General features: G+C 40.7%; 1 protein-coding gene across 9 annotated transcripts in view; it reads right to left on the reverse strand.

Annotated features, from left to right (window-relative positions):
- zmp:0000000711 (tubby-related protein 3) overlaps nt 1-24011 on the reverse strand; it is a 139222-nt gene that overhangs the window by 40288 nt on the left and 74923 nt on the right. The window contains exon 1 of one of the 9 annotated variants that reach the window (XM_039769518.1): nt 8155-8183. The exons of 7 other annotated variants lie outside the window; for them this stretch is intronic. The gene's annotated coding sequence lies outside the window, so the exon portion shown is untranslated. Of the gene's footprint in view, nt 1-8035; nt 8111-8154; nt 8184-24011 lie in introns of those variants that run through there. One more of the 9 variants, XM_039769517.1, reaches the window with a different exon arrangement.

Here is a 24011-nt window from a genome sequence, read left to right on the forward strand (position 1 = left end):
CCCTGAGCGGCCGACCAACAAACAAGCCTGGTCCTTATGGGCAATGGTAGGGCATTGGCTACGCCATTTGAAAACACGCCCTACCAAATAATAGAGCAGGTAGCTTGCTATCTGCTCCTGGAAGCGCTTCCCGTGGCTTCACCCAGCCGGTTTGGGCGCAGCAGTTTAAGAACATGTCTGAGCTCATAGAGCTTATGGAGACGCAGAGGGCGGCCTCACACTCTGGGGGAGCAGAACCGTCCTCATGTCAAACCCAGCCGGGTGCGTTCCAAGACCTAGCCCCTCCCTGTACAATCCGGAGCTCAGATGGCGTCCCGCGGTGCCGCTGGCGCAAACCGCTTGGGGCAAGGAGGAATGCAGGTGGAGGGCGAGGAGGGTTGGTGTGCTCGCTAATCCGCTGGCGGTCCCACATACTGGCGTGGTGATCGCCAACGGACACAAGACCACAGGTTTGTTCGACTCCGCAGCAACATTTCCATTGTTGCCCACCGCTTTGTGCAACCGCAACAGTGGCTAAAATTTAAGACCGGTATAACCTGTGTCCACGGAGACATCCGCTGGTACAGGTCCGCCGCTGTGTCATCAGTTACGGAGGGTCAGTTCAAACTCACCGTAGCGTCCTACCTGATCCTCCACACCCGGTGATACTAGGGCGGACTGGTCTAAAATCAAAAGCGGTGAGACACATACCACTCCCGGGGTTAATTTGGGCCTCGTTATGGACGGAGATAACCCGTCTCAAGCTGCCTCCACGCCGTGTAATCAGCCGGCAGAGAGAGCGAAGCGTCGCCCTGACTGACGTGGCAACTCCCGGGCGTCGCTGGCTAACACGCCATCCACCAACGCGCGGCGGAGCGGGAGAAACCACGCCCATTGAGGTCGACGCTGACCCTCTCTCCGTGTTGCGGTTCCAATTTAAAGAAACGCCGGCTTCTTTTAGAAGGGAGCAATGGAATGATGACTCCCTGAAGTTTGTAAAAAATGCAGTGGTCCTTGTCAATGGCCAGCGCACTAATCAGTCGATGCCACAGGGCCCCTACTTTGTGCTAGATAATGACCTCCTTTACCGTGTAGCAATGCATGACGGGCAGGAGACGAGGCTGCTGCTGGTGCCGCGTACCTTCCGGCGGCAGGTCTGCGAGCTAGCACACGCCCACCTCCTAGGTGGCCACCTGGGCACCGAAAAAACTCTGGAGCGGATCAAGCCCGCTTCTACTGGCCAGGAATTAATGAGGAGGTTCGCCGCTTTGGCGCTTCCTGCCCGGAGTGTCAACTGCGACAAATTCCTAGGAGGGACCGTGCTCCCTCCGTTCCTATTCCACTGATTGACGTTCCCTTCCACAGAATCGGGGTCGACCTGGTGGGACCCCTGGAGCCCTCAGCCCGAGGACACAAGTACATTTTAGTCCTCGTGGATTACGCTACACGATACCCCGAAGCTGTTCCGTTGCGCTCAGCTACCTCTAAAGCCATCGCACGGGAATTACTAGGGGTATTCGCGCGCGTGGGGATCCCCAAAGAAGTCTTGACAGACCAGGGGACCCCCTTCACCTCGGAAACGTTCAAGGAGACTGCCAGATTACTGAAAATAAAGCATTTAAAGACCTCGTGTATCATCCTCAAACCGACGGATTAGTAGAGAGGTTTAATCAAACTCTCAAGCAAATGCTGCGTAAGGTGGTCAGCGAGGATGGAAGGAACTGGGATCAGCTCCTCCCCTCGTCCTTTTGCCTATCGGAAGTCCCACAAGCCTCCACGGGTTCTCCCCTTTGAACTACTGTACGGGCGACAACCTCGGGCATATTAGATATTTTGAAAGAAGGCTGGGAAGAAGAGGCTCTTCCCTCCACAAACATACTGGAGTATATCGCGCAGTTACGCGATAGATTTGGAAAGATTCGGCCTGTCCTTAAAAGTCACATGGAGGAAGCTCAAGCAGCACAGGCCCGGTACTACAACTGCGGCACGCCTCTTCGGGAGTTCCGCCCGGGAGATCGGGTCATGGTCCTAGTGCCTACCTCCCACTCTAAATTGCTTGCCCACTGGCAGGGCCCCTACGGTTAAGGAGAGGAAGGGACTGGTCGACTATTTGGTGAGTCAACCCAATCGCCGGCCAAAGGAGCGGTTTATCATGTGAACCTGCTGAAACCGTGGAAGGACAGGGACCCCGATCCCTCCTCCGCCAGCCCCGCCACTCTTCGCTCACACACACGACCTTAACTTCGCACGGACTTAAGTCCCAGACAGCGGCAGGAGCTGGAAACAGTTATCCGGACCGCTCGGGAGGTAGTCAGTGAGAACCCTGGAAGGACCTCTCTGATTGAGCACAACATCGTGACAGAGCCCGGGTTGTTGTCCGAGAACGCCTGATCGCCTTCCCGAGGCAAAAAAGGCTGAAGTGGAGCTTGAGATCAAGCGCATGCTGGAGCTAGGTGTGATTGAGGAAAGTTATAGTCCCTGGTCCAGCCCCATTGTGCTCGCTCGGTAAGCCTGACGGAAGTTGGAGGTTCTGCAATGACTTCCGCCGGCTTAATCAAGTCTCCCAATTTGATGCTTATCCAATGCCACGCGGGGACGACCTCCTCGAGAGGCTTGGACAGGCTCAATACCTGACCACACTTGACATGACGAAAGGGTACTGGCAGGTTCCTTTAACGGACTCCGCGAAGGTAAAACCGCTTAGTACCCCTAGCGGACACTGGCAGTATCGTGTCCTTCCATTTGGGTTACACGGGCTCCAGCAACCTTTCAGCGCCTGGTGGACAAAGTGCTTCGCCTCATAACTCATACAGTGCTGCCTACCTGGATGACGTGGTCATCTATTCCAGCACATGGAAGGAACACCTACAGCATGTCCAAGCGGTATTACGGACACTTGGTGAGGCGGGCTCGGATTAATCCCAGAAATGCTTCTTGGATTAAGCGAGGCCAAATATTTAGGCTACCTGGTGGGTCGGGTACCGTAAGGCCACAGTGCTCCAAAATTGATGCCATTCTGAAATGGCCCGTCCACAACCAAGCGGCAGGTCCAAGCCTTTCGGTTAGCGGGTACTACCGCCGGTTTGTACCTCGGTTTTCGGAGAGAGCGGCGCCCTTGACTGATTTAACAAAGAAGAGGGCCCCGAACATTGTGGCATGGACTGAAAAACAGCGCTGCATTTGGTGACTTAAAGCAGGCCCTTACGCCCACACCTGTTTTGATGGCACCTAACTTTTCTTTGCCTTTCATCCTCCAGACGGACGCTTCGGACACAGGCCTGGGCGCCGTGCTGAGCCAAAGCGTCGATGGTGTGGAGCACCCCATCATGTTCCTGAGCCGGAAACTGTTGGACCGGGAGACCAGGTATGCTGCGGTGGAGAGGGAGGCTCTGGCGATTAAATGGGCGATTACTCAGCTGAGGTACTACCTGTTGGGCCGGGAATTCACCCTTGTCACGGACCATGCACCCTACAGTGGATGGCCCTCCACAAGGAGTCGAATCCGCGGGTCACCCGGTGGTTTCTTGACCTGCAGCCGCACAAGTTTTCGCCGTTCATCGCCGGGCGCTCCACGCCAACGCTGATGCCCTTTCTCGGGTTCACGACCTCTCGGTTAGGTCGCCCGACCCGTCGGGTCTGGGCTAAGGGGGCCTTGTCACACACGCGCATGGGAGGCAGCTAAAGGGCTTGAGTGAAGGCAGTTCGAGGCATGCCGGGGTGTGGCAGAGTGCACTGACTCTTTTCTCCTTGCCTGTAGACCATCCCCGGGGGATTTCACCTGGATCTCCTGACATCACTTCCGGGACTGAGCCAATGGAACTCGGCCACACCAGCTCCAGTCCCTCTGATGTCACCTCCGCTACTGAGCCAATGGTGGAAGACCACGTGCCAGATCCATACGACCTCACTTCCTGTCTCCCCTTTAAAACCTGCCCCTTTCCTTTGTTTCCTCAGTCTTGTTTTGGACTCGGTTGTATGCACTTCAGTGCTCTGTATTTCTAAGAAAACGACTTTGCAGCCAGGATACCACAATATACGGGTGGCTGCCCCAACTCTTTATCTGTCCATGTCTCGTTCTTGTGACAGTATAAAGACTTTGTGATAATAGATGGTACCAATACATCAACAATCAAATGCATCAAATTGACATTGATGTCAATCTGTCCAGCTCCGTGCCTACAATAGAGCCTATCTTCCTCACCAGTTTGTCCAGGCGTGAGGTGTCCCTCTTCTTTATGCTGCCTTCCCAGCACACCACTGGGCAGCATCTTATTGCAGACGTTGAAGGACACCAGCCTTCTAAAGAAATATTGTCGGCTCTGTCCTCTTTTGCACAGAACATCAGTATTGGCAGTCCAGTCCAATTTATCATCCAGCTGCACTCCCAGGAATTTATAGGTCTGTACCCTCTTCACACAGTCACCTCTGATAATCACAGGGTCCAGGAGGGGCCTGGTCCTCCTAAAATCCTTTTGCTGGTGTTCAGGTGTAGGTGGTTTGAGTCGCACCATTTAACAAAGTCCTTGATTAGGTTCCTATTCTCCTCCTCCTGCCCACTCTTGATGCAGCCCACGATAGCAGTGTTGTCAGCGAACCTTTGCACGTGGTAGGACTCCGAGTTGTATTGGAAGTCCGATGTATATAGGCTGAACAGGACCGGAGAAAGCACAGTCCTCTGCGGCGCTCCTGTGCTACTGACCACTGACATGTCTGTAAGATAGTCCATGATCCATGCCACCAGGTATGAATCTACTCCCATCTCTGTCAGCTTGTCCCTAAGGAGCAGAGGATGGATGGTGCTGAAGGCGCTAGAGAAGTCCAGAAACATAATTCTTACAGCACCACTGCCTCTGTCCAAGTGGGAGAGGGATCAGTGTAGCATATAGATGATGGCATCCTCCACTCCCACCTTCTCCTGGTATGCGAGCTGCAGGTGGTGAAGCAGCAGCCACTCCATGGTTTTCATCACATGTAACGTCAGAGCGACAGGCCGGAAGTCATTCAGCTAACCAGGACGTGATAGCTTTGGGACTGGGGTGATACAAGATGTTTTCCAAAGCCTCTGGACTCTCCCCTGTTCCAGGCTTAGGATGAAGATGCGCTGTAGAGGACACCCCAGCTCCAACACACAGGCCTTCAGCAGTCATGGCTATACTCCATCTGGTCCCACCGTTTTGCTGGCACAAAGTCTCCTCAGCTCTCTGCTTACCTGTGCTGCTGTAATTGTGGGTGGGGGAAACTCCCTCCTATGCTGGTATCAGCAGAAGGATGGGTAGAGGATGCAGTACTCTGAGGTGAGAGTGAGTTAGGGTGGTCAAACCTATTAAAGAAGTTGTTCATCAGGTTTGCTCTCTCCACATCTCTCTCGATGGTGGAACTCCGCTTCGAGCTGCAGCTAGCGATAATCTTCATCCCATCCCACACTTCCTTCATGCTGTTATTTTGCAACTTCTGCTCCAGCTTTCTCCTGTACTGGTCCTTCGTCTCCCTGAGCTGGAAGGAGTTCCTTCTGCACGCTCTTGTGCTCATGCTGATCACCACCTTTAAAAGCCTTTTTCTTCTGGTTCAAAAGGCCCTTGATGTCACTTGTAATCCATGGCTTGTTTTTAGCATAGCAGCGTACTGTTCTTACTGGAACTACAATGTCCATACAGAAGTTGATGTAGTCAATAGTGTAGTCAACAACCTCCTCAATGTTCTCACTATATGATCCCTGCAGGATATCCCAGTCCGTAGTTCCCAAAGCATATCCCAGTCTGTAGTTCCAAAGCAGCCTCTCAGAGCCTGCTCTTTCTCAGGGGACCACTTCCTGAATGAGCGTGTGGTTGAAGGTAGTTCCCTCACTCTTGGTTTGTAGTGAGGCTGAAGCAGAACCAGGTTATGATCTGCTTTCCCAAGCGCAGGCAGCGGAATGGCGCTGTATGCATCTTTAATGTTTGCATACAGTAGGTCAATAGTTCTATTTCCCCGGGTGTTAAATCCACATACTGGGAGAAGGCCGATAATGTTTTGTCCAGCATCACATGGTTAAAGTCTCCAGAGATTAGCACATGCGCCTCGGGGTGCTGTGTTTGTAGTTTAGCAACAACGGCGTGGATGATGTCACCCGCTATCTCTATGTCCGCCCGTTTACGTGTCCATTGTTGCATAATTCCATGATGTTGTAAAATTGCATATTCTAGAGTATAAGTGTTATATCAGAAAATAAAACACACTTCTATATCGCCAGCATAACTTTAAACATAACTGCAAAGTACAGTATATTCACTGAACACCGACAATAATCATTTTTATAAATTTAGAGGTGGAAATTCCCATAAACTAGAGTGCAGATACCTTTTACAACATAATAACAGATAATAGGACAGTAAAGGAACATACATATATTTCACCAGAAGGCAAAGATTCAGGTTAGTGCAAGAAAATACATTATGTTCAGCTGCAAACATAGTAGTTTAAACAAATTCAAGAATGACAAAGCGAGAGTAGAATGACCTTCAGTCATAACTATACTACATAAATAAAGAAATAACCAAAACATTACCTGAAGAGTGTTGTTACAAAAAATACAGCAGATGTTGTTTAAGAGAAAAGCACTGGTAAACCATAGCTATTGCGAACACAGGATTATCAACTTACCAAAATGCGTAAAGTTTTCCACATTTATTTTTTCTGAAGGTCCTTAAATCATTAAGTTTTATATATTAATGTAAACTACTTCTAACTGCCGATAATCTAATACTCTTGTGATTCCTACATTAAATGACAGTGGCAAAAAAAAAATTGGTTTTAGTACTCCTTTATCCCCAGCTGATTGTATTCAGTACAGTGTTGTCAACTTAAGAACTTTATAAAGTACTGCCTGGGAAGACACGTCATCAGCAAGTGGTGTGCTCAAGATTTCTAATGATTTACCAGTTTTATGACCATATTGGTTTTCTTTTACTTTCGTATCTTGACATTCTGAGCTATCTTAAAAACTCTGTATTAGTTGGATTACAGTGGATAAGATTCAGTACAAAAGATAGGATTACAATTTTTATGAATTAAAAAACAGTATTACAAGTTAGGTGGCACATTAATTGTAAAAAGATAATCTATAATTTATTTCAAAGTTCTTTATCAAATAATAGCACAGAAAAATGCTGAAGGTACAATACAATATATAGTATTCTAGCCATGTTACCTATTAAAGACAATTAATAGAATACTGTAAAAAATATTTTATATCTCCTGCCCTATGCGTACCTTCAGCATCTTTCCTCTGAATTCTCATGTTTCTGAGCCTCTTTTGACCAGCACACCCTATGTCAAGCATTTTACCGTAAAGCATTCTTCTCAGGTTCTGTTACTTCAAGGAGTCTTGCTTGCATTCTGTCCACTTTTATATTTCCCATCTTTGAAAGTGACTCTTAGGGTGCCACCTATGCCTTAAGTGCTCGTTTATACTTAACGCTCAGAACGCGTACGTGCCCGCAGCATGGATGCCATGTGTTCCCAGCGTTCATCTGATGTGTCCTCTGAGCAGGTCCTCAGAAATTAATGAGACGCGTGCGCGAGTTGCAGTACCAGCAAAAAGTCTCTATTTACTATCTACATGTGACAGAAAGCCGCTTTGCGGATCCTACTAGATCGGTGCGCTTCGATGTTTGATGAACGGTTTGATGTGGTGCAGCAAAATGCCGACATACAGATGTACTCGTGGTGCTTTTTTATTCAAGCGTCGCATATTCCCGATCGTAATGACACAATACATTTTCAAGGTCTCACATACCGTCTTCTGTGCCGTCTTTTTTCTAGGGCTTTCTGAAGTGCTCGCCACACTGAGTACATTAAATGTAAGATTTTCCAACTCTCTGCACATTTAGAATCCTTAGATTTACACTTGATATCACTTTCATGATGAAATGCATTAACGTATGTATGTTAGATTTTACAGATAAATCAGTAATTTCATTTAAATAATGAATACTGTTAATAATTGAACACATGGGGGTGACACAGTGGCGGAGCTTTAGCGCTGCTGTCTTTCAGGGAGTCACGTCGCTGATATTACCTGCCTGAAGTTTACAAGTGTTCCTGCTGGGTTTCCTCAGTGTGCTCCAGTTTCCTTCCAAAGATATGCAGATTTGGTTACAATAAAATTCCGCTAGTGTATGTGAGTGCTTTTATTACCTTTAATCATTAAATATCCTTTTCAGAGATATTGCGGTAAGGTGTCATCGGAATTTAATGGGCGTTCCAGGCAATTCACAACACAGCGAAGCCGAACCTGTTCTCACCATGATACCTCCAGATTTACGTAAAGTACGCGCGCAAGTATAAACAGTACAACGCTTGCGTAGCAGGAGTGTCCGCTGCAGCACGCGTTGCGTGAAGTATTACCCAGCCTACTCCTCCTTGTGCGTTTCACACTTACACTTCCTCTTTCGATCTGATTACTAAAGCCAAACTGGCCAATCAAATTCCTATAAGGGACTGGACACATGCACAGACCTTAACATTGTATTATATACTAGGGAGATCTTTAATTTTACTCGGAGACAAGTATTTGCATCTGTAGTATTCAAAAGCTAAATTCAGAAGTTAAAGCAAAGAGAACACAGAAATGAATAAGAATTACAAACAGCATTGCAACAAGTTTTATGGCATTACATAAATAAAATCTTTTACAATGAAACAGCTAAACTTACTACACTGCTTTAATAAGCTTGCATGATAGCATAGGGACTTGGGACTTGCAAGGTTACTTGCAACCACTAGTTATAGTTTATTTATAAAAAAAAAATGTGCTGTAAAATTAGTTTTTATTGTGAGTAGGAAAAGAAAAAATGTGTTTCCATGGAGACTGTGATAGAGTTTTGAAAGGAAACAACAGGATTAAAAACAGTTGCCCCTGAAGCAGGGTTTTTCCATCAAGTATTACTTGAAACAGGAAAAAGTTATGGTTTATCTTTTCAAATAAATATGGTAATTTACTATGCTTACTGTATATCAATCTACAACAAGAATTCTCCATTGTCTTCTAAACAGGTTTCACCCTGCTAATATACAAAAGAGAGCCTTAAAAAAATGAAACAATTATGTAATTCATGAGCTGATTAAAAACAATCTACAGTATTATCGAGACTCTATGTTCAGTTAATGACCTTTTTTTTCTTTGACATTCTTTTTTTCCATATACTAGACTTGTTTTAACCTATAGGCTGGATTGTGATAGACTGTCGGCTTACAAGGTTCCCTACAATAGATTTTCCAGTATCCCAATGTTCTGTCCTGGAAGGAAAGAATTTTTAGATATGTCAAGCAATATAATTAAACTTGACAGTTATTGTGTGCTATGGAACTATGCCTCTGCCTTTGTGACTGGCATCCAGAAATTTCTTTAATAATGTCAAAATTGATCTCTTCTTATTTATGTTTTTTTTCTGATTTATTTATGCCTGTAGTATACTATTAATATACCTGTAAAATTAAATTGTTCAACAATTCGAGGCACAACTTATACCCATCTACTAGAAAGATAGACAATTGCTGTATCTAACATTAGAAAAAGGCCCCTCAACCCAACAAGCTTGTCAATCCGATTCACGTAATTTTCCAAAATAATATTCAGTTTAGCTTTGATGGTCCTTAAAGCACAATTGTTAACTACACTACCTGATAACTTATTTAATGCATCTATGGTTCTCTGTGTTAATAAAATCTTTATATTGTTTGTGTCAAATCGACTCTCAACAAGATTTCAACTGTGTCTGTATGCTCTTGTTGAAGAGTTTATTTTAAAGTAGGAGTTGGGATTCATTCAATCCTACTGACTCCCTTTATATATTGTAAAGAGTTCAATCAGGCCACCTTCTAATCTCAATTTGCTTAAACTAAAATGGTTCAGCTTCTTTAACCTTTCTTTTCCTTATAGCACACATACCATACTGCCATGTATCAACCTAGTTGCTCTTCTTTGTACTTTTCTCTGACTCAGGTACGTCTTATTTACAATATGAAAATAAAACTGCACACAATAACATGGATAAGGTATGTAGAGCATTGTATGGGTTATACTTAAGCTTGACTTGTACTCCACACATCAGCAATGTGTTTCACAAGAGCCACCTGCTGGCTCTATAGTCAACTTCTATACCAGTATTGGCTGTGAACTTTTGAAGAGATGAAGGTGTTATGACAAACACAGTATGACTTGGGTCCTTTCAAACCAATTAAAATGTGCAGAAAGTCCTGAGCTGTTATTTCCACAAAATGTGACAGACTTGATAGAGTCAGCTTTTGGAGGCACTATAAGTTTATTTAAGTTTTTTAGTTTCTTCCAAAAATAAGTATATGTTCTTTGCATTGGTGGTACATATTTTCTATGCAAGATCATTCCTACAGTTAACTGGTCATTATCTAAACAGTTAGACTAATGCATTCTGTATAGAGAGACTAAGGAGACAGAGCTTGAATATTAGTGTATATTATTTTAAAATCTTTCATGGTTTTACTTAATCAAGCAGGAAAATTCTGCTGTTCTTCCAAGGCTTTGTTGCCATTTATCCCCACTATGGAATTAGTTCAGAAAAAAAATAAATTATACTGTATATGCATTGACAGCCTGGCAATATGACCAATCACCTTTGATTTGCTAAAATTTTAACTTGTAGTATCAAGAATTTTAGTAAGAGAGGTTAGAAATAATACTGACTGTTGTATTTCCAATAATCCCTCCATTTTCTAAACAGCCTATCCATGTGAGGATACTGGGGAGCAGGTGCCTATCCTGTAAATATCAAAGCAAGTTTCAAAAACTGTGGCTCTCTCTGTTCCTATGGCTAGTCTGCAAGTTAAATGGAGAACAAGATGTATTTAGTTAGTGTATCAGAATCTCCATGCTGGCCAAACATTTGTATGGCTCAGCTCAAATCACAGAAACATGTGGTTAGCAAGGCTGTTAAAACAGCACATTTTTTCTTACTAAAATGAATCTGCAAACACTAAAAGCATGCCAATAGATGGATTTTGAAGCTAAAATAACATTCATTAGTATAACAATTAAAATGTGATGTCAATAGTAAGGTGAAGTGCATTAGATTTAGAATTAACTTAATTTAATATCTTTAACTTCAATAGCTTTAAAAAGTAAAACCTATTTGCTTGACCTAGGTGCTGTATTTGAATCTAATGTAAAAGCTGTTTACAGATCAACTTATTTTCATTTTAGGAACATTTCACATATTCAGTCTTATCCCAGACTATCCTGCTGCTGTATGTATGTCTTATTTATGCTTTTATCCACTGCACTTTGACTACCTTTGCAGAGGTTTTTTCACACATATGTTAAACAAACTTTAGAAGTTTCAAGATTTAGAAGCTTACTTATTGATACACATACAAAACTTTGAGAGTTTTAGTCTAGTATTGTTTGATTACTATGGGCTCCTATTGATCATCAGATGCAATTTTAAATTTTAAAGCTGACTTTTAAAGATTTTCATGGTAGTTCACCAAACTATTTAGCAGATTTAATTAATTTTATGTACCTTATCTTTTATCTTACCTTTTTATCTTTTGTCCATCCTAACTTGCAGATATATAGTAAAACTTACAGAGACATTGCCTTTCATTATTTTGCCCCAAACCTTTGGAATTCCTTGCCTCTTTTAGTTAGACAAATTAAATTTGACTTACTGAAATCTAAAATAAAGACTTGGTTATCTGATCAATCATTATAATTGTTTCTTCTAGACTTGTTTATGGGATATTTATACATTTATTTTAGCATTTTTATTATGGCCTTGTTTTACGCATGGCCATGCAAGAATTGTTCATGGTTATCTCTGTGCTTTTCTGCACTTTTTCAACGAAACATATTTTCTTTTTATTTGGTACTGTATTTATGTATCATCAATGTAAAGTGCCTAGGATACCTTTATCTAACATAAATTCTATGAAATCCATGTGATAACTCACACAATACTTATTTGGATAATATTTGAGCAAATGGGATGTAGTCACTAGTTATAAGTAATTACAGAAGTTAAGTTTGGTTGATCTCAACAAACATACTAGCAAGTCAGACAGCTCTAATGCCAAAAAATCATTATTCATTTGTGGCTGGGAAAAATTTTAAAGGTCTTTAATTAAGAGCATAGCTCGAAAATAGTCAAGGGCGCCAATACACAGGAGTCACTTTTACCCTCTTGACATGCTACTAGAATAAAACCAAAACAAACTTGTATTCACACAAAATAAAGTACAAACCAGAATACCTTTTCTTAGTGATGTCTGTTTGCTTTAGTGCCATGTCTCTTATGAAGGTTTTCAAAGTATGGACCTTTCATTCTGTTGATTTTCCTATTTAATAGTAGAGCTGTGCCAGAGTTACTGCTGACTTTGTTTGTCTCAAGCTGTCCAGCAACACATGATGTCCTCCATCCATCCATTGTCCAACCTGCTATATCCTAACACAGGGTCATGAGAGACTACTGGAGCCAATCCCAGCCAGCACAGGGCACAAGGCAGGAACAAATCCCTGGGCAGGGCGCCAGCTCACTGCAGGGTGCACACACACACACACACACACACACACACACACACTAGGGACAATAGGGATCACCAGTGCACCTAAGCTGCATGTTTTTGGACGGTGGGATGAAACCAGAGCACCCAGAGGAAACCCATGCAGACACGAGGAGAACATGCAAACTCTACACAGGGAGGCGAACCCAGGTTTCCTTACTGCAAGGCAGCAGCACTACCACTGTGCCACCGTGCCACCCCACATGATGACCTATTAAAAACCATTAGAAATAAAAAACAAAAGCAACAAGTAAAAAAAATAAAATAAACAAAAATAAAAGCAATTGTCAGAATTAAATAACCATGTGTGTTCCTGACCTTAACAATACTTTTGAAGTCAAAAAGTGGTGATGCACTTCATGTCATGGATAGTGTTCAAGACAAGCCAGGAAGGGCAGTGGGATCCAAACTTTGATTTGTTAATTTGGTACGCTTCATCCTCCCACGTGTTTATCCTTCCCTTGAAATGTACTTATTTAACATAAATGCACAGGTTTTTATGTTTGGCCTCCTCTACAATATATCATTCTGGATGAGAAACACTACTATACATATGTAGCCTATTACTACTACCAGCTTACTCCTATACTGCTCCTTCGCCGCCCTGAGCTGGACTCGGAGTTCCTTGAGCTCATGCTGATCACCGCCTTTAAAAGCCATTTTCTTCTGGATCAAAAAGCCCTTGATGTAACTTGTAATCCATGGCTTGTTGTTAGCATAACAGCGTACTGTTCTTACTGGAAGTACAATTTCCAGTAATGTCTCACTATATGATCCCTGCAGGATATCCCAGTCTGTAGTTCCAAAGCAGCCTCTCAGAGCCTGCTCTGCCTCAGGGGACAACTTCCCGAATGAGTGTGTGGTTGTAGGTAGCTCCCTCACTCTTGGTTTGTAGTGAGGCTGAAGCAGAACCAGGCTATGATCTGCTTTCCCAAGCACAGGCAGCGGGGTGGCGCTGTATGCGTCTTTAATGTTTGCATACTGTAAGTCAATAGTCCTATTTCCCCGGGTGTTACAATCGACATACTGGGAGAAGACAGGTAATGTTTTGTCCAGCGTCATATGGTTAAAATCTCCAGCGATTAGCACAAGCGCCTCATGGTGCTATGTTTGTAATTTAGCAACAGCGGAATGGACGATGTCACCCGCTATCTCCATGTCTGCCCGAGGAGGGATGTAAACAATAACAACAATGACGTGTCCAAACTCTCTCAGCAAGTAATAGGGATGCAGACTTACGTCCAACAGTTCGATGTCCCTGCATCAAGTGGAGATTTTGACCTTCACTTGTCCAGAGCTGCACCACCTTGTATTCACATAGAGAAAGAGTCCTCCACCTTTCTGCAGGTATTTGCGTCTCTGTCTGCTCTAACTGTGCTAAACCCGGGTAGCACCACGTTAGCATCTGGAATGCTAGTTGTTAGCCACGTTTTACAAAAACACAACAAACTGCATTCTCTGTAGTTCCTGACATTTTTTAACCAGCGCAGCCACTTCATCGATCTTATTTGGTAATGAGTTCACATTTCCCAGGATCACAGAAGGCACCGAAGGCTTGTAATGCCACTTTCTCGCAAGCCCCTTTTCCTTTAGCTTAGCTCCAGCTCTGCTGCCACGATACCACCTTCTTACCTCGTCAGGTAAATAGGGAACCACACCAACGCAGGCATCTGTTCTCAGTGCTTGAAGTTGACTGCCTGAATAGACGAGTCTCGGCATGTAAGAATCCATGTCCAAGTAGTAAATAAGTAGTAAAAAGTGTCCAGGGAACGAGTCCACATAAAAGAAATTGGTAGGAGTGGTCAGTGAAATAGAGAAAAAGGTTGAAAGATAAAGTTGTACACGGAGCTGCTGGAAAGGCTGCCACTCGCGGCAACACCAGAGTACAAAAAAATTGTACAGAAAATTGCCTATTTTGTATCTTTACTGTCCCCATCCACATAATGTTATGAGCTAAATACCATTAAAAATGCAGGTTTATAAATGTACATTTTACTTAACTATTTAACTTTGTCATGCCTAATGCAATTGTTACTTAAAAAGCATTCAAATTTGAAAAGGCAGGTAGGGCAAATAAGTGAGCACACTAGATAGGGACACTCAAAATAGTTTCATTTTGCAAAATACTGAAAAATAGTATTTTGTTATAGAACAAGCAGATTTACGAACTGAAAACAGCATTTGTTTCACATTAGTGTTGACTGCATCAAGGGTACTATTATAATGTCAATAAGATCAAATGGAATGAACTGAAGAAATTAAAGCCTTGGTAAAGGCAAGGGTCGAAATACTGTAACAGCAAAAGTTACAAAAAGAACAAGCCAGAAACACTCAAAACTGAAATTCATAATACATTCCCAAAAAGCCCTAAAACCAACGTCTTCATTGAACAGTCTTTTGGCTTCCTTTAATACTTAGAAGAAAAGTAAAGTGATTTGAAAATGAGATCTGTTACCTGGATGTCAGGTATTGGGCACTTCCAGTTTTATATACATAATAGGTTATGTGGCCAGAAAAGAGACCCAAAAGCGTTGGAGAGAAAAAAAAGGCAGTTAAGGGATTATGAAAGCAGTGGAATTCGAAAGGCTCAAACAAACGATGGCGCAATACACATGCAGAGATTGAGGGAGGGCGGAGTACAGCACAGAAGACTGATAGTGGGGTATTGATTGATGCGGAAAGGGGTGGGGGGGGGAAGAGATCTGGGGGATGAGGGGTTGGAGAGGGTGCAGGGCAGGAAATGAAGGACAAGTATTGTTTTTACAAAAGTTTTTAAAGTAAAAACGAAAATAATGCATATGTAACAATTCCCATGAAAATAACAATCTCTTTAAATTGTATATCCAGTAAACCAAACACAGTATTAGGATATAAATATTAGGGAACATAGCTCACTGAACTACAGGGCCCATTTTTTGTTTTGTGTTACTTTCTGCAAATGTGCTGTTTAGTGTTTTTCATTTTTTTACATTTTCTTTATATTTAGCCTCTCAGTCCTATGCATATTTGATGAAAATACAAAAATGTAAAGAAAGGCCGACTAAGAAGATTATAATAATGAAATAAACAAACACATAAATAAATGTTATATTTCTATCCATGGTCTATTACTAATAAATCATAACTGATCTGTCCTTACTTGCCATGTCTTTTTCAGTGGTATCATCAAACATAATTTGCACCTAGGATGTACCTGGCCTACATATCCTCTCTGTGATCTTTTCCTGCCACATTATCCCCCACTGTATATAGCTAAACTTATTGCTTGCCTCTTCTCCCTGAACTACCCAAACAATCATTTCATTTCATATAATTTCCTTTCAGCTCATCTGCTGCAGCGAAACTAATCCATATGTCCAGATGCAGTCATTTTTTAGTTTGTAATTCAAAACAGAAATACAGAAAATGTCTGGAAGGCTTTCAGGTCTCTAATGCACCAAAGAACTTGCATACTTACTCGATTATGCGTCCTTTCTCTGGGACAACAAAAAAGGCAATTGAAATGGACACCAGCTTAAATCTGTTCCGGTTTTGTGGGTGAGGAGTTATGTATCTCCTTGCTGTAAACAGAGCATTGCAAGGCAATGTTTTGTGTCCAAGCGCACACTTTTTTGCCAGGTTTAATTATGACTTATAAATTGCTTCAACTGTAATGAGAGACTGAAATAAGTTATAATATAATACAATTCTGTCCCAAATTATCACTGCATATCAAGGTCAATACAGTTCATTTATCACCCACAAAAGAGTTATCACAGGAGTATTGACATTAACTAATAGTAATAATAATAATACATTTTATTTATATGGCTCCTTTCCCATGTTCAATTTAACATGATGCACTATTATGAGAAATTATGCTTTGAAAAACCTTTCAACCTTTCTATTAACGCAGAAAAAAACTGGCATATCTAACTCAGATTGAGTTAAAGAAGCATTTTAGGGCAAGAAACTTCTGGAGAAACAATAATACGTCTAACAAAGATTCTGAGTCAGAAGCTTTGGAATTACAGTAGACTGCAGAGACCTTCCATTTGGGTGTAGCACACTCCTCTGGAATTTTCACCCTCAGCAATTACAACCTGTTTATACTATATTTATAAAGGATAAAGGTTATTCCCATGTCGTTAGAAAAAGAAAGAAGAAAAAATAAATAAATAAAACACAACAGAATTGGTTTGAGATTCTGAAACTGACAAAAAGTCACATGCCTAGCTTGTTTTATGAATGGAAATAATCTTCACCTATTTTTTCCTTTTCCTTTTATAGTGGTTTGTTGAGATTTCATCCAGTGCTGTTGTTCATAAGTATTTTTTTGACCTATGGTGAAGCCAAAAATACTGTACATCATTCAAAACTCTTTTTAAAATTTTAAGTGTAATGAAACCATGAATAAGAATCAAGCCACCAATATACTGAGAACTAAATATTGCATGTCTCAAATTTCTGACATCACAGGTGCTGAAAGCAGATATTCTTGAGGTGTTTCCTCAGAAAATGTTATTCAGATATAATCTTCTGGGATATATATGACTTTCTAGGTACAGAAGCATTGTGTGCTATGACAGTGAGAACTTTACCCCAACAGACAAATTAGATGCTGCCTAGACTTGTATCTGCAAAAATCTGTTAGTGCAGGGGTCCTCAATCACGGTCCTGGAGAGCCGCAGTGGCTGCAGGTTTTTCCTCCAACCCAGTTGCTTAATAAAAAGCACTTATTGCTAAAGTAACACTTCTGCTTCACTTTAGTGATTTTGAGCCTTTATTGCTTAATTTTGTCTTAAACAGCTATTTTAATTGCTCCTTATTATCAATAACATGCAAATGACAAGAGAGAGCAGCAATTCTCCATTTAGCTTATTTACATTTACACCTGTGTGTATTTATCTGCACTATTGGGTTTAATTAAATACTTGGAAGAAAAATGAAGAGAAAAAAGTGAAGGACTGAGAATTACTCGTCCATTTTAACCTTCAAATCACTTGCATGATAGAAAGGGAAAGAAAATCTAGGATATGAGAATGACCTGACATAGCAGAGTTAATTTAATTTCATAGCTTGTTAGTGCTTTATTGGCAAGAATTGCTTTCTAATTAAGCAACCAGGTCAGAACAAAAACCTGCAGCCACTGCGGCTCTCCAGGACTGGGATTGAGGACCCCTGTGTTAGTGCATTGACAAACAAATTCACATGCACAAATATGATTTTATGTGTTGATATTACATGTGCAGTTTCTGTACATGTAATATCCTTTCTAATTCTATTTTTAATACATCACACTCAACTAGGTGCATATTTCCATGAAACTACAATACCTCCAATTGAGATAATCAAGTTTGACAGGCTGTGAAGAAGCAACCACATTTTTTTCTCATGCAATAAACTCATGCTTACTCAGATTTGTGATAAAGCTTTGTCATAATAGCTAAAGGCTTGTCTAAGCACATGTGTAAAAGGCCAGGCCACATAATGGGGCACTTCAGGAAAAGCTGCTACCCTGACTGGCCTATGTAGATTAAGTCTGGATGGAGCACAAACAATATTTTCTGCAGGAAATGGAGCAGTTTGTTTATTAAAGATATCAGTAATCCATCATCATCACTCAAAATAGGGACAGAAGGCTCAGAAAATGTTATTCACAAACCCGGGTGTTTTTTTTTTTTTTTTGGCTCTGTAGCAATCACTAGTTCAGTACATCCTAAGACAGTAAAGTATGAGCAGTGCCCTTCAATCCTAACACGTGAAACATACAGCTGGAAACATGAAAAAGACTCAAAATACATACACTATGTCTATTGTGTAACAGCTCAGTGCTGCAGAAGAAGAGCTGTAGACATAAATCATATCTTGTCTCCAAAGGACATCTGGGACAGTGTTTGAATTTTGAAATAAGGTAGATAACGTCAGAGCTAAAAAAATGTCTTTTGTCATGCTAGTCACCATTTAATGAGATTTTCTTGATTAATTTGTTCTCAAATGCATTATAATTAGATTGGGTGCATACATCATCTGAAATTTAGACCAAAGCAGAAGATAATAAAAATCACAAAGAATAGGCACCTCTCATCATTCGATCTTCAAAAGTCTATTGGAAAAACACTGCAAATAGGCAGGAAAAACTAAACATTTCTTACTTTAACATGTCGACCTGCTGGCTCAGTACAGTTTCTGTTTCTATTGTATTACTAAATACAAGATTCATTGTTTGTTGTATTTAGAACTTAAAAGGGTGGAGATCTAGGTCAATGCTTTACATAATCAGCTGCTAAAAGCTGTTCAACATCAAATAATATTACAATTAATGTGATATTAAAGTTTATGTGATTGGGTGATGAGGAACTTAAACTTATAAAACTTAGAAACTTCATAGAACTCATAAAATTAAATGTATAAACTTATAAAACTTATATTAAGCAAACACGAGAAGAGGCTAATGAAAGAGTAGTGGTATTCAAGAACTGAATTACATTACATTGATACCTTTTCACTACATTAGAGAAATTTGTGTTTGGCCCGAACATTTGTGCATGGATCAAACTACTGTATACCAGTCCAGAAGCTTCAGTCTGTATTAACAACATTTCCTCAGACTACTTTAAACTAGAACGTGGTACCAGACAAGGATGCCCCTTGTCACCACTGCTATTTGCAATCGCCATTGAACCACTGGCAGTTTACTGTCAAAACGCTTATCAGATAAAGAGGATTATCACAGAGGGACTGGAACAGAAAATTTCTCTATATGCAGACGATATGGTACTGTATATATCAGACCCACAAAATTCTGTGCCTGCAGTCTTAGCAGCACTCACAGAATTTCAAAAGATCTCTGGTCTCAGAATTAATTTGAATAAAAGTGTACTCTTTCCAGTGAATTCTCAAGCATATAATATTAGATTAGACACCCTACCTTTTATCATTGCAGATCAGTTTAAATACCTACGGGTTAACATCACAAGTAAACACAAAGCTCTTTATCAACAAAATTTTGCCATCTGTATGGAAAAAATTAAGCAAGACTTGCATAGATGGTCAACACTTCATCTCACTCTAGCTGGAAGAATTAATGTTGTTAAGATGAGTATTCTTCCTAAGCTTCTTTTTTATTTCAAAACATTCCAGTATACATTAATAAATCATTTTTTAAGCAATTAGATTCAACAATAACCTAATTTATTTGGAACACAAAACATCCACGTATCCAAAGAGCGCCCCTACAAAGACCTAAGGCAGAAGGTGGCATGGCTCTACCTAACTTTCAGTTTTATTACTGAGCAGCAAACATACAAGCTATAAAAACCTGGACACACATAGATGAACATACACAGGCTTGGTCCGCAACAGAAGTAAAATCCTGCAGTACTTCTTTATATTCCCTACTCTGTGCCCCAACAAATGTAAGTTATCACCATTTTACTAATAATCCATTAGTGCTTCACTCACTCAGAATATGGAACCAATGTAGAAAGCATTTTACAATGGAGAATCTTTTATCTGTGGCATCTCTGCAAGAGAACCACCTCTTTCAACCCTCGCAAACATATGTAGTTTTTAATATCTGGAAAAGATTTGGGATTAGACAGCTTAGAGATATTTATATAGACAACACCTTTGCATCCTATGAACAATTACAATCCAAATTTAACTTTCCAGTTACACATTTTTTTCACTATCTTCAAATTAGGAACTTTGTTAAACAGAACCTGCCCGATTTTCCACATCTTGCACCCTCCTCCAGGATGGATAAAATATTGCTCAATTTCGAGGAGTTAGACACCACCTCTGCAATATATAAAATTATTGTACAGTCCCTCCCTTTCAAAGATCCAAGAGGAAAATGGGAAAAAGATCTCTTAATCAATATATCAGAAAAGGAGTGGAAGGTAGCAATGCAGAGACTTCACTTGAGCTCCATATGCACAAAGCATACAATCATTCAACTCAAAATTATATATCGAGCACTTCTGTCTTGCTTAAAACTGTCCAAAATGTTCCCAGGTCAAGATCCAACCTGTGAACGCTGCAATCAAGTCCCAGTTTCACTGGGTCACATGTTTTGGGCCTGCAGCAAATTAATATCATTTTGGACCAAAATTTTTAAGTGACTTTCAGACAGCCTTGGTGTCACAATCCCTCCTAACCCATTAACAGCTGTGTTTGGGGTTCTTCCAGATGGGCTTAAAGTGGAGGACAAACAAACTGTGATTGCATTCACTACACTATTGGCATGCAGACTGATTTTGCTAAACTGGAAGAATCCTAACTCTCCTCTTTTAAGTCAGTGGGAAACCAATGTTTTATACTATTTGAAATTGGAAAAAATCTAATTCTCAGTAAGAGGATCCGTACAGAATTTTTTCAAAACCTGGCAGGATCTAATCAATAATATTTTAGAATAAGCTCTTAAAGCACAGAGGAAGCAATTCTTTCCGCATTTCTTTTTCTTCTCCATTCATCTCTATTGCCCTCTTAAACTAATCAATTTAGGTATATTTACAAGCTTTACGTTTTACTCCGTTGGCCATGCTCTCTTTCTTAGGGGTGGGGGTTAAGTTGTTTTCATCCTATTTTTTTTTTTTGTAAAAATTGATTTATTTGTATGGAATGATTACAATAAAATTAATTAAAAAAAATAAAAAAAACCCTCACTTAACTGGGAATGCATTAAACCATCTTAATTCAATTCTGGTTGAATAGATGTCAAAAACTAGAATTTTGGTTTATTTAGCCATAACAATAAACAATTCTATTAAAATAGGTTATATCTGTAAGTCATTAGATTTGTTAGATGCAGATTATCATAGGCCTGCAAGTGCTAAAGGAAATAAGACATCTGCAGTCATATGAATACAGCTACTGGAAAATTATCTAGAGAAACCACTATAAGAATAAATGAAGTCAGTAACAGATATAAGAGAGAAAGAGAGAGAGAGAAAGATGGGAAAGAAAGAAATAAAACAAAGAAAATTACAGGATAATGTAAAAATGGATTGTTTTTAATAATTCTAGTCATTTCTACAACCCTATTCCCAAAAATGTTTGGATGCTGTGTAAAATGTACATAAAACCAAAATGCAATGTTTTGCAAATGATTTAAACTTGTATTTAGATGAAAATAGAACAAACACAACATATCAAATGTTTCTGTTTAATGAAAAATATATGCTCATTTTGAATTTAATACCACAAGCAACACATTTAAAAAAAAGGACAAAACAAGACTGGAAATTTTGTGTAATGCTTTATATATTAATTTATATATTAGAGTCTCTCACTAGTAAAGATGGGAAAGGGTTCACCACTCTGAGAAAGACTGCGTGAACAAACAACAATTTAAGAATAACATTACTCAACGTAAAACTGCAATGGATTTTAGGATTTTACTATTTATGCTACATAATATCATTTAAAGATCCGGATAATCCTGAGAAATCTATGTACACTAGCAAAAAAGCTGACAGCTAATACTGCATGGCCATGATCATTGGGTCCTCTGGAGGCACCAAATTAAAAAAGGACATGATTCTGGAAAGCATTGCATGGGTGCAGGAACACTTCCAAAAACTAATGTCTGTGAACAGAGTTTGTCACTGCATCCACAAATGCAACTTAAACTGTACCATGCAGAAAAATATTACAGAAACACTGCTGCCTTCCATGAGCACATTTGAGATAAACTGAAGTGAACTACAAAACTGTTGTGTAGTCTGGAAAAATACCAAAACCTTTGCACCGCATCATCAAAAATAAAGAGGAGAGGCATCATCTGGCTTGTTATCAGCACACAGTTCAAAAGCCAACGTCCATGATGGTATGGGGGTGCATTAGTGCATGGCATGGGTTACTTTCACAGCTGGGAAGGCACCATTAATGTTGAACAATATACACTCACTGGCCACTTTATTAGGTGCACCTCTCTTGTACTAGATTGGACCCCATTTAGCCTTCAGAATTGTCGTAATTCTTCCTGACATAAATTCAACCAAGTGCTGGAAACATTCCTCAGAGATTTTGGTCCATAGTGACATGACAGCATCATGCAGTAGCTGCAGATCTGTCGGCTGGACATCTCCCATCTCACCACATTCCAAAGGTGTTTTATTGGATTGAGATCTGGTGACTGAGAAGGATATTGGAGTACAGTGAACTCATTGTCATGTTCAAGAAACCAGTTTGAGATAATCTGAGCTTTGTGACATGGCGCATTACTCTGCTGGAAATACCCATCAAAAGATGGGTACACTATGGTCAAAAAGGGATGGACATGCTCAGCAACAATACTCAGGTAGACTGTGGCATTTAAGCAATGCTCAATTGGTACTAAGAGACCCAATATTTGCTAAGAAAATATCCCCTCACACCATTACACCGCCACCACCACCAGCCTGAACCGTTGATACAAGGCAGGATGGATCCATGCTTCCATGTTGTTGACGCCAAATTCTGAACCTACCATCCAAATGTTGCAGCAGAAATCTAGACTCATCAAACCAGGCAACATTTTTCCCCATTTTCTACTGTCCAAATATGGCACGCCTGTGTGAATTCAATCAATCAATCAACATTTATTTATATAGCACATATTCATACAAACAAATGTAGCTCAAAGTGCTTTACAAAATGAATAGAAAAATAGAAGACACAATAAAAAATAAACATAAGTCAACATTAATTAACATAGAATAAGTAAGGTCCGATGGCCAGGGTGGACAGAATTGTAGTCTCAAATGCCTGTTCTTAGCTGACAGGAGTGGCATCCAGTGTGGTCTCCTGCTGCTGCTCTGCTTCAAGGTTCAACATGTCATTTGTTCAGAGATGCTCTTCTGCATACCTCAGTTATAATGAGTGGTTATTTAGTTTGATGTTGCTTTTCTACCAGTCTGGCTATTCACCTCTGTTCTCTGGCATCAACAAATCATTTTTGCCCAGAGAACTGCTGCTCACTGGATATTTTCCCTTTTTCAGATCATTCTCTGAAAGCCCTTGAGATGGTTGTGCATGAAAATCCCAGTAGATCAGCAGTTTATGAAAGACTCAGACCAGCCTATCTGGCACCAATAACCATGCCATGTTCAAAATCCCTTAAACCACCTTTCTTCCCAATTCCAATGCTCAGTTTGAACATCAGCATTTCGTGTTGACAATGTCTACATGCCCAAATGCACCGAGTTGCTGCCATGTAATTGGCTAATTAGATATTTGCATTAACAAACAATTGAACAGGTGTACCTAATAAAGTGGCCAGTGAGTGTATACAGCAACATTTGCTGCCATCCAGACAATGTCTCTTTCAATACTTCAGGAAAAAAATGTAAAACCACATTTTGCACTTACAACATCATGTCTCCATAGTATAAGAGTCCAGGTGCTAAATTTGTCTGCTTGTAGTCCAGGCCTGTCACCCGCTGAAAACATCTAGCACATTATGAAACAAAACATCTGACAAAGGTGATTCCACA

This window comes from Polypterus senegalus, chromosome 11 (genome assembly GCF_016835505.1).
Source record: "Polypterus senegalus isolate Bchr_013 chromosome 11, ASM1683550v1, whole genome shotgun sequence".
Classification (NCBI taxonomy): domain Eukaryota; kingdom Metazoa; phylum Chordata; class Cladistia; order Polypteriformes; family Polypteridae; genus Polypterus; species Polypterus senegalus.